The sequence below is a fragment of the Mus caroli genome, chromosome 7 (genome assembly GCF_900094665.2).
Source record: "Mus caroli chromosome 7, CAROLI_EIJ_v1.1, whole genome shotgun sequence".
In the NCBI taxonomy this organism is placed as follows: Eukaryota; Metazoa; Chordata; class Mammalia; order Rodentia; family Muridae; genus Mus; species Mus caroli.
This window is the reverse complement of record NC_034576.1, coordinates 93,835,568-93,846,450: the sequence shown is the minus strand read 5'-3', so window position 1 is coordinate 93,846,450 and position 10,883 is coordinate 93,835,568. Positions and strand designations below refer to the sequence as shown.

At 39.6% G+C, this 10,883-nt stretch overlaps 1 protein-coding gene and 1 non-coding gene across 2 annotated transcripts in view; one reads left to right on the top strand and one right to left on the bottom strand.

Moving 5' to 3' along the window:
- The window catches only part of Dlg2 (discs large MAGUK scaffold protein 2), a 1,891,758-nt gene that overhangs the window by 1,587,581 nt on the left and 293,294 nt on the right, over nucleotides 1–10,883 (bottom strand). The gene's annotated exons all lie outside the window — the stretch shown is intronic.
- LOC115031651 lies at nucleotides 4,833–4,963 on the top strand. Its single transcript, XR_003837320.1, has one exon. It is a non-coding gene; the product is annotated as a small nucleolar RNA SNORA17 (small nucleolar RNA).

Below are 10,883 nucleotides of genomic sequence, written 5' to 3'. Positions count from 1 at the left end.
ACAGGGGAATGCCAGGGCCAAGAAGCAGGAGTGGGTGAGTAGGGGAGCAGGGCGGAGGGAGGGTATAGGGAACTTTCAGGATAGCATTTGAAATGTAAATAAAGAAAATATCTAATTAAAAAAGAAGAAGAAAACCTAAAGACAGAAAAGAGAACCTGTGATGAACCCACAGTACAGGGAAAAGCATAAGCTCTTTTCAAAGAATTAGAGGCTAAAAAGAATTTGGAAGGAATGTGTAATGAAGGTTCGATGTTGAATTTAAGGTATGAATGAAAATTAAATGGTCTTAACCAAGTCTTAAGCAATGTCAAAAAGATAATCTAAGGCAGTTCTCAACCCTCCTAATTCTATGGCCCTTTCATACAGTTCCTCATGTTGTAGTGACCCCAATAAGGAATTTACTACATTGCTACCTCATAAGTCTAATTTTGCTGGTGAATTGTTATGATGTAAATATCTGATATGCAGAATATCTGATATGAGACCCCCAAAGGGATCATGACTCATAGGATAAAGGCCACTGATGTAAGGGATAGGGCTGTATCTCAGTGATAGAGCACTTGGCTTTATTGTATGTTCAAATCCCTGGGTCAGTCCCCAGGGCTGTAAAAAAAATAAAAATAAAATAAAACAAAAAAATTTTAAAAAAGTAAAAACCAGGTAAAGATAAACATCTTAGTTATCTTTATAACTAGATATTGCACAGCCATATAAATTGTTTTAATGAGCAAAGATCAGTTACAACTGTTAAAGAATTCAAAGAGAACATGTGATTGACACATCTACATGAAATGTGCAAGGCAAGGGTCTAGATTAGACTACCTGTCTATGAAACTAGCTCACTGAAAGAATGTGATGTTAGCAAATTATTTAAACCTTTTTTTTACCTTAATTTTTACTCTTCTAGGTGGAAATAGTGATGCCATTCAAGTCTTTGTTTTTAGGGGTAATTATATAAAATTAATTTATGTAAACCACTTAGAATACTGTTGGATACACACAGAAAATACTCCTGGTGTTTGAGGTAAGTACACTGCTCCAAACTTCTTCCCCACCAGCTCCTAGGCCCACACCTGCTGGAAGGATGTGATAATTGACAGAAGCCAGCTATGAGGTATAAAGCAAGAGCAGAGGACAAAGAATAGTTTCTATGTTCATGATGACAGTGTACTTCATGATGCTCTGTCCGTTTCAAACGAACATAAAAAATCATTGTGTGATACCATCTAACAGACTTCAAACTTCTCTCCACTTTCTGTTTCAAGCCTTTTAATTGAAGATAGCTTTTTTTCTCAGATAATATAGATTCCATCCATCTCCTCCTCCCTGTTCCTCCCAACATACCCTCCCATCCAGATCCACATGCACATATACACATATATGTATGTGTATATGTGTACATATGTATGTATGTGTATATGTATGTATGTATGAATATATATAGATATATTTATGTCAGATATATCAGATATATTCCTGTCTTTCATTAGAAAACAAAAAAGCTTCTAAGGGATAATAATAAAATATAATATTTTTAAAAACCCCAAACTAACAATCAGAACAGGACAAAACAAAGAGAAGGAAAAGAGCCCCAAAAAGGTATAAGAAATAGATGTAGATACAGAGACTGTCCCTCCCACCCCCAATTCACACACTCAGGAATCCAATCAAAGCACTAATCTCTGTTTAGATCTGACCCCATTTTAACTGGATTTTTTTCTTGATATCTAGACTTTTATTTCTTTATATATTGTGAATATTAGCCCTCTATTGGATGTATAGTTGGTCTTTTCCCATCCTGTAGGCTGCAAATTTATCCAAATGATTGTGTTCTTTGCCATGTAAACTCTTCTCAGTTTCAGAGGTCACATTTATTGATTGTTGACCTTAGTGTCAGAAAGTTCTTTTATGTGCCAATGAGTTCAAGGCTATTCTCCACTTTCTTGGCTATCATTTGAAGTGTTTTTGGCTTTATGTTGAGGTCTTTTATCTATGTAAAGTTGGGTTTTGTGCAGTATGAAAAGATCTTCTTACATGCATCTATCCAGGTGGAATACCACCATTTGTTGAAGATGCTCTTTTTAATCCAGTGTGTATTTCTGACTTTCTTATCCATAGATAAATATGGATATTTGGGTTCTTCTACATGCATCTATCTAGTTGGAACACCACCATTTGCTGAAGCTGCTCTCTTTAGTACAGTGTGTAGGTCTGGCTTTCTTATCCAAAATCAGGTGGTCACAATGTGTGGGTCTTCAATTTGATTTCATTGACATGTCTGTTTTTGTGCCAATACCATACTGGTTGTATTACTGTAGTTTTGTAATACAATTTGAATTGAGGCAAGGTAGTACCTACAGTAGTTGTTTTATTACTCAGGATAGTTTTAACTACCTTGATTGTGTGTGTGTGTGTGTGTGTTTCCATATACAGCTGAAATTTGTTCTTTCAAGATCTGTGATAAATTTTTTTGGAGATTGCATTGAATCAGTGGATTGCTTTTAACATGGCCTTTTTTAATATAATAACCATACTGTTCCATGAGCATGGGAGGTAATTCCATCTTCTGATTTCTTCTTCAATTCCTTTATCCAATGTCTTAATTTTTTTATCACACAAATTTCTCAATTGCTTAATTAGAGTTACTGCAAGATGTTTTATATTATGTAAGGCTATTGTGGGAGTGTGTCTCCTTGATTTCTTTTTCAGTCTGTTTGTTGTTTGTATATAGGAAGGATGTTGATTGTGTGTGTGTGTGTGTGTGTGTGTGTGTGTGTGTGTGAGTGTGTGTGTGTGTGTGTGTGTGAGAGAGAGAGAGAGAGAGAGAGAGAGAGAGAGAGAGAGAGAGAGAGGAGAGAGTTAATTTTGTATGTAGCTACTTTGAAAAGATTCAGATCTTTTGACCAGTTGAAGGAGTTTCCCAGCAGAATTTTAGGGTCATTTATGTACTTGATCATATAGTCTGAAAAAGATAATTTGACTTCTTTCTTTCCAACTTGTATTCTCTTGATTTCCTTCAATTGTCTAATTCCTCTAGCTAAGACTTCAAGTACTATATTGAATAGATATAAATAGAGTGGGAAACTTCTTGTTCCTGATGTTAGTGAATTGTTTTGTGTTTTGTTCTATTTAAGTTGATGTTGGCTATGGAATTGCTAAGAACCACCTTTATTATGTTGAGGTGTGTCCCTTGTATCCCTCAACACTCTAGGACTTTAATTTTGAAGGGGCGTTGGATTTTGTCAAAGGTCTTTCTGTTTCTAATGAGATGATCATATGGTTTTGTCTTTCAGTTTGTTTATATGATAGATTATACTTGTATTTTGAAAAATTCCTGAACCTCTGGGATTAAGCTTCCTTTATCATGATGGATGATCTTTTTGATAACTTCTTGGATTTTGTTTGCAAGTATTTTACTGAGTGATTATCTCTGCCAATGGGGGTCCTTAGCTGGTTTGTACTGTTGTACTTATATGCATTTCTCTGGGGAAAATTTAGTTATGGCAGAATGTGTTCAAATTCAGTGTGGAGGAAGAGCTGGGATCACATATTAGTGGAAATGTGGCAGGAAATGTTTTCTGGAGTGTAACATGAAAGCCCTTGTCAGAACTCTTAGCAGCTGGGTCATTATCTCAGTGTGATAGCATTACAAAAGATTTCTGTTTCCATCTTTGTGCTTTTTTGAATTTAAAATTTTTTTCATGACTAAATTGTGTTTATAACAAGAAAAGAAACAATTATATACCTTAAGAAGTTGAAAAGAACAACATGCAAACATTTTACATACGATTAACCCCACTCTAAAGTAAGGGAGCACACACAGGTAACCGTGTGTAGGGAAAGTATCCAAATAACTGAAACTGCATCAGCAACCGCTCCTCAGGGAGAAATATTGTTCTGCCTTCTTTGTTCTTCTCTACCTTTATAATAACGAAAATGTGGTACTTCCATGAGAATACTAATTAATTTTATTTGAGCCTAAAACTGCAAGCAGATTTAACTTAGCTGCTTGAAAAACAAGGCTTTGTTTTTCTTGTTGCCTAAAATAAGACTATCAATTTACTGGAAAATCATTTCCTGATCAAACTGTAAATGAAGAAAATGCAAGCAGGAGGAGAAGGAAAGGCTATCACTGGATGAGAGGGTGACAAGGATTCCAACCTCTTCTAGGCTTTTAGAACTGCACAGCAACCCTTTGAGTTGTCTCTTGACAGCTCCTTTTCCAACACTCTATGTGGCTATTATAAGCCCTCACTTACTCATCAAGATTCTGTCCTTCACCCTCTGCAGATGACCTTGCTACCTGCTTTCTCCAAAATCAGATGTCATACACTGTAAAATTCCTTTCTTTCTCTAAGACTTATCTCCAAGCTCACCCATATCTTACAAGTTTTTCTATTTGTTTCTTACTAGGATTTAAAGCATGTAAAGTAATGGGATTTGTTAATGAATTTTCATACATCCTTTATTTTCATTGACTCTCTTCCTTGACTTCCCTCTGATGTCCCTCTCGGTCTCATTCCTCTATCAGGATCTCTCTTCTGCTTTCATGTCACTTGTAGGTCATTGTTTCTCCTTTTATTCCCCTCACTCCTGACATTAAAGATTTTTTTGTTCCTGTTTGACTATTGACACATAGACACACACACACACACACACACACACACTACACACACACACATACACACACAGACACACACACATACCAGTTGTCTTTAGACTGGCTTATGTTGCTTAATGCAGGTTTCATGATCTCCTTTCTCTTTTTAGATGAGTGAAGTTCCACATTATCTTTATCAATTCATCTGCTGATAGAACTCTAGACCAGGACTATTGCCCCTAGGGGCATTGTAGCAGTGGCTGCTATGTCACATGTGCATCAGTAAGTGTCAGAGAGGAGAGAGTTATGTTATGCTCAGTGTTCTGACCTGTGGACATCTGAATGGCTTAATAGCCCAACAATACATGAAAAAAAAGGTGGCCTTCAGTGAAATCAGCACCATTCAGACCCAAATGGAATCCCAGGGCAGGAACAAGCCAGAGACTACAAGAACCCTACCTGAGATCTCAATCACTGGGCAGGAATGAGCCTAAGACAGAGAACCCTCACATGGGGCCACTCAGGCACTACCAGGTAAAGAAAGAATAAAGCCCCCAAACAACCCTCAGATTAGCTCTGGGGCCTGGGCAGGGAGTTAGCCTGAGATGACTACCAGTTCAGTGCCACACAGATCTGGAGGGACAGACCATGTCTGAGATGACCCCTGCCCAGTGCCATATTTCCTAAGACCACTCCTGAGATGACCCCTGACATTCAGAGACCCTAGGTGCCACCAAGAGGACTAAATAAGCAGTGGAGAAATAGAAGGATGCGGGCACAATAAAGAGGGGCAGAACTGGAGACTTGAGGGTAATGAGGAACAGCCTGATGTGAGTAGTCAGAGATGCCACCTGGAACCATGGTTGGGTCCTGGCCTGTACTATCACTGGCGGGGGCGGGGGGAAGGCATGTCTGGGTCTGTTACTACTAAAGACCAGGTGGTCTGGGCTATAGCCCAGGAACATGTTATTGCCTGAGAGCTGTATGGGAGATCTGGCCCTGGGAGTATGAGCAGGAGAGTTGACCCTGCCCCTAGCCAGCTGCAGTACTCAGAAGAGCAGCCCCACACATTGTGGAAGCTGTAGATGAGACAGCACAGAAGATGTTAGCATGGGAGAGCACTACTCCTCCTCTCCTGTGTGGTGGTATGAACAAAAGAAAGAAACCCTCTGCCCTTCTCACTGCACACTACCTATAGTAGGTGCGAAACCTGGCCCTGGGGACATGAGAGCAAGAGAGATGGCCCTGCCCCTCACCACCTACAACACTTGGCAGAGCATGCCCTACCACTCATCTGAGTACCACATTGAGCTGTTTTCTGATGGGGCACAAGCAAGCCAGCTCTGAGAGCATGAGTCTGGGAGAGCTGTCCTCATCACTTGACATGGATAATGAAGAGATGCCCCCCTCCCATTGCCACTTATCACCTACAGCAGGCAGGAGAGCTGGCCCCAAGGTCATCAGAGTAGGAGAACTAGACCTGTATCCTCCCTGGTCAGCAGAGTAGAGCTGGCCCTCGATATGGACATTGCAGTTGAGTTGGAGTGCAAGAGAGCCAGCCCTACTCTTGGCAGCTGGGCTGTGGCAAGGAATGAGGGAGAAATGCTCTTCTCCCCTCCCTTGCCACCTATGGCAGGCAATAGAGCTAGCACTGAGATCATTGGAGTGGGAGAAGTGGCCATGTAATTCACTGGATGCAACACTTGGGAGAGCAGGCCCTACATCTCACCTGGGCAGCAGAGTAGAGTTGGCACTGATTGCAGGGGTTGTGAGTGAGCTGGCCTCAAGGATGTGAAGGCAGCAGAGCCAGTAGACTGACCAACTCAGTCTACTGATCCAGGCTTTGAATTGGCCCACCCCAACATCCAGCCCATTAATTAATTGCTAGAGTGCATAAAAGGGCCCATCCTACAGATTCAAAACTATATGACACAGAGCAACAACAGGATACCTGAGCGAGTCCCAGTGAGGTTCCGGTATTTATAGAGTAACAGAAGCTAGAGGCCTCATACCAGACTAAGAAGTCACTGCAATTAGCATTCACAAGCAAAGCTGTGTGGGTAAAGAGTATACTGTGGGACACACTGTGACAGGACTATAGCTTCCACAATGAGATTATTTTTCTCTGTTGAGGGGAATACGCAAGGGTGGAGGGCAGGTATGAGGAAAGGGAGGATGAGTAGGATTGGGGTGCATGATGTGAAATTCACAAGGAACGAAGAAGAAGGAGGAGGAGGAGGAGGAGGAGGAGGAGGAGAAGGAGAAGAAGGAGTTATTTTAGTTTTTAACTAGTTTAAAAAAAAGAGCCAGGACTAACATGATTCATAAAGCAGGAGATTACCTGTAATAGCATAAAGATAAATCATGTGTTTAGGATTAAAAGTCTTTGCTTTATTAAATCTTCATATCAGCTGTTCCATTTAGATACATAAGCTTCTGCTTCAGACTGGTGCAAAGAACAAAAGGGTGCTAAGAAGAAGGGTACTCAGTCAGTTCAGGAATGTCTAGAAGTTAAAACTATTCCATGACATGCCTTGTTATAGAAGGACAAGCAGAAAAGCTAATAGCTGGAATAAAAGTTACTCTATGAACACCCCCTCCTTCCAAGGCTCAGAGATTATTAATAAAGAGGAAACAGATCTCTGTGTGAGATCCAGAAGTGGTGGATGACATGTTTTTCAAACCCAGCAGGACAATTACACCTATGAACTCACACAGCAGCTATGACAATCCACGCCTAAGACAAAGGCAAGACAAGCTCAAGCCAGAAAAACATCCCAGTGTGGTGGGTGTGAAGTCCCCACCAAAGCTAAGGAGCTATTGTGATTGATACCTTCTGAGAGAGCAAAAATCCATTTTCATTAAAGGCGTTGATTCTGGTAGGTTGACCATGATCTAGGTGAAAATATACATTCACAAGTATATGGACAGCACCAACTGGACTTGATTGGAGGAAAAGAAGAAGAATACACAACACTGCATAGGTAGTGGAGTGGGTAGGTCTGAGAGGAGCTAAAGAAGAGGGATGACCATGATCAGAATACATTGTACAAAATTCTCAGAGAACTAATAAAAAGGAAGAAAGTTACTCAATAAAAGACAGGTTTCTGAATCTCCTTGGTGAAAATCAATCACTTGGGAAAATTACTAGAACCCCTAAAGATAGAAAATGATAACTTATAAATAAATAAACTGTAGACAAAATTTTTTATATTGATTACCTGTCTTTAACCTAAAGTTATCTGGAAAAATGCAAAATAAGAAAATATTATTTTGTACAGCTCAGTGGATACTTGGCTTAGCCTGTTATTTCATTAACCAAAAATACACAATAGTTATTTTATATAGTAACGCAGTAGATATATGACTCTTTACAAACACATTTTTCAATGGTTGAATGTCAATGATCTTGCTGAATATCTCAAAGGAACACTAACAGAGCATATAAAAGCCATTAACACATAAATCCAGCATTCAGGGCAGGCCAATAAATCTGCAAATGTTTTTCTGTCTGACTTGAATAATTCTTTGTTAGCTATCTCAAGAGATAAGAAAGTTAATCTCCACATTGCAGCCATTGTGAGGCCATACAATGTGTCAGGTCTCCACATTGCAGCCATGGTGAGGCCATACAGTGTGTCAGGTTTTGTCTTCTGTGCTCACTTGCCCCCTCCCTGGCTCCCTTTCCCATACAGGAGAAATTCCAAGTGCATGTAGAGACAGCCAGAATCCTACAGGATGTTATTCCCCACTACCTCCCTCTTCATCTGCAACTATCATTTTCTCCTAACTCCTGATACCCTACCTCCTTCAAATACTTAGCAGATATGCACCTTATTTTAAACATTCCTTATCCAAGACAATTTCCTCATCTGTTTAAAAGTGATACCTTTCTTTCCTTTGTCAGAAGTGACATCTTTTCTACAAAGTTTTCTTATACTTCTTAAATTCATTCCCTAATTCTACCATAATTTATCCATTGCATTTATCATTATCTGGCATACTCTCGTTTTTGTTTTTTTGTTTTGTTTTTTTTTTTATCACCTCATTTCCTGATGCCTGGAGTTTAACTCCCTGTTGTACATTTACATATAGAAAAGTACTTAGTACAAAGCATGGTGGTTCATGCCCAGCAAGGTCATTCTTCATTATAGAGTTTTATGGTAGCATAAGCTATGATTCCCTACCTCACATCTCTACCTATAAAAGAAAAGAAAATACTCAGAATATAATAGGGTCTCAATAAATGTTTACCAAATGACTACCTAATAAAAACTAAATAGGATAAGACCACCAAAATAGGCTAATGAGGTCTGCATTTTATCTCACTGTACTTTGCAGGATGAAGAAGATGGCCAAAGGAATTTTAAGAAGAAAAAAATAACAAAGCACCCCACACATGAGAATTACAGGAGGCAAATCAGAGGAAAAGCATAAACACATTCTACAGCTCAGGGTCGAAGAGACAGGAGTTTATAGATCACCTTCTGTTACAGTCGGATTCAAATCTCCTTAATCATTATTAGTGACATCTTCACTAATACTTTGGGATTTCTGGATCATGTTCCTTCCCCTTATCGGGGGAAATTCGGCAAATTCAGCGGAATCTGCTACAGACTCTCTTCTCTTTACCATTGTGAAATGTACCTCACCATTCGTAGCAATATGCTTCCTGCATTTGAGTCCAGTATTTCTAATATTAGTACAGCCAGTCAGCCTCTCTTTTTTTGCTGTTGCTACTCATGAATATTCTTATGAATTTTCCAATATATTTATGGTTACTCACTGTGTATTTATCCTTTTCACTTGCCTCATTTATTTTCCACATATTAGACTATTTGATGTTATACTAACACAAAGTTGCCAATGCTTTAAAAAAATCACATTGTTTTTCACTTACACTTACTTCAATAGCATGTACTCTATTCTTAAAAGTCCATTTAATCATCTTTTTCACATAAAATACTGTGTTTTGCAGATCTAGACTGTGTATCTAATTTGATTACTTTATATAATTTCTTATTGCTGGTATAGGATTTTTCTACCTATACTTGTACAGTCATCAAATGCAAATTTTATTTTATAGTATCAAACATATTTATAAGAGCATTTGACCAATCTTGTTTGCTCATTTCTAATATCCCTATAATATAGCCTTTTAAATTATTTCCTCCTGCTAGCTTTTGGAGACTTAGTAATCCTTGTGTTTTAGAGAAAATGCCCCCTTTAGCCACCAAGTGTCAAGCATTGAAAACTGGCTTTCTGTTCCACTGTGATATTCTGCATCATCACACACTCAGAGACATGGAGCTATAGGCTAAAACATGTGAAACCATGAGCAAAAATAATTTCATCTTCTAAGTTGGCTTTCCTAGGTGTCATGTCCTGGAAATAGACCTCTCATTAACATGATATGTAACATGGCTGGACATCATTTTATGTTGCAGACAATAGAATTCTGCAATGGAAGGAGTTACAGAGATAAAGTTCAGAGCAGAGCCTGAAGGAATGACCATCCAGAGACTGTCCCACTTGGGGATCTACCCCTTAAACAACCACCAAACCAGACACTAGGCATATGCCAACAAGAGCCTGCCGACAGCAGCCTGATATAGCTGTCTCCTATGAGGCTCTATCAGTGCCTGGCAAATACAGAAATGGATGCTCACAGTCATCCATTGGACAGAGCACAAGATCCCCAATGAAGGAGCAAGAGATATGCCCAGGGATCTGAAGGGGACTGAAGCCCTATAGAAGGAACATCAATGTGAACTAACCAGTACCCTCAGAGCTCCTTGGAACTATACCACCAATCAAAGAAAACACAGGATGGAACTTGTGGCTTTAGCTATATTTGTAGCAGAGGATGGCCTAGTCAGTCATAATGGGAGGAGAGGCCCTTTGTCCTGTGAAGGCTCTATGACCGAATATAGGGGAATGCCAGGACCAGGAATGGGAATGGGTGGGTTGGGGAACAGGGTAGGGGGGAGGGGATAGGCAGTTTTTAGAGGGGAAATTAGGAAAGGGGATAACATTTGAAAGGTAAATATGGAGGGGGTGGGTTGGGGAACAGGGTGGGGGAGGATATAGGGGGCTTTGGGGATAGCATTTGAAATGTAAATGAAGAAAATATCTAATCCTATAATCAGCCTCCAAATGCTGACACCACTGCATATACCAGCAAGATTTTGCTGAAAGGACCCTGATATAGCTGTCTCTTGTGAGGCTATGCCAGTGCCTGGCAAACACAGAAGTGGATGCTCACAGTCAGCTATTGGATGGA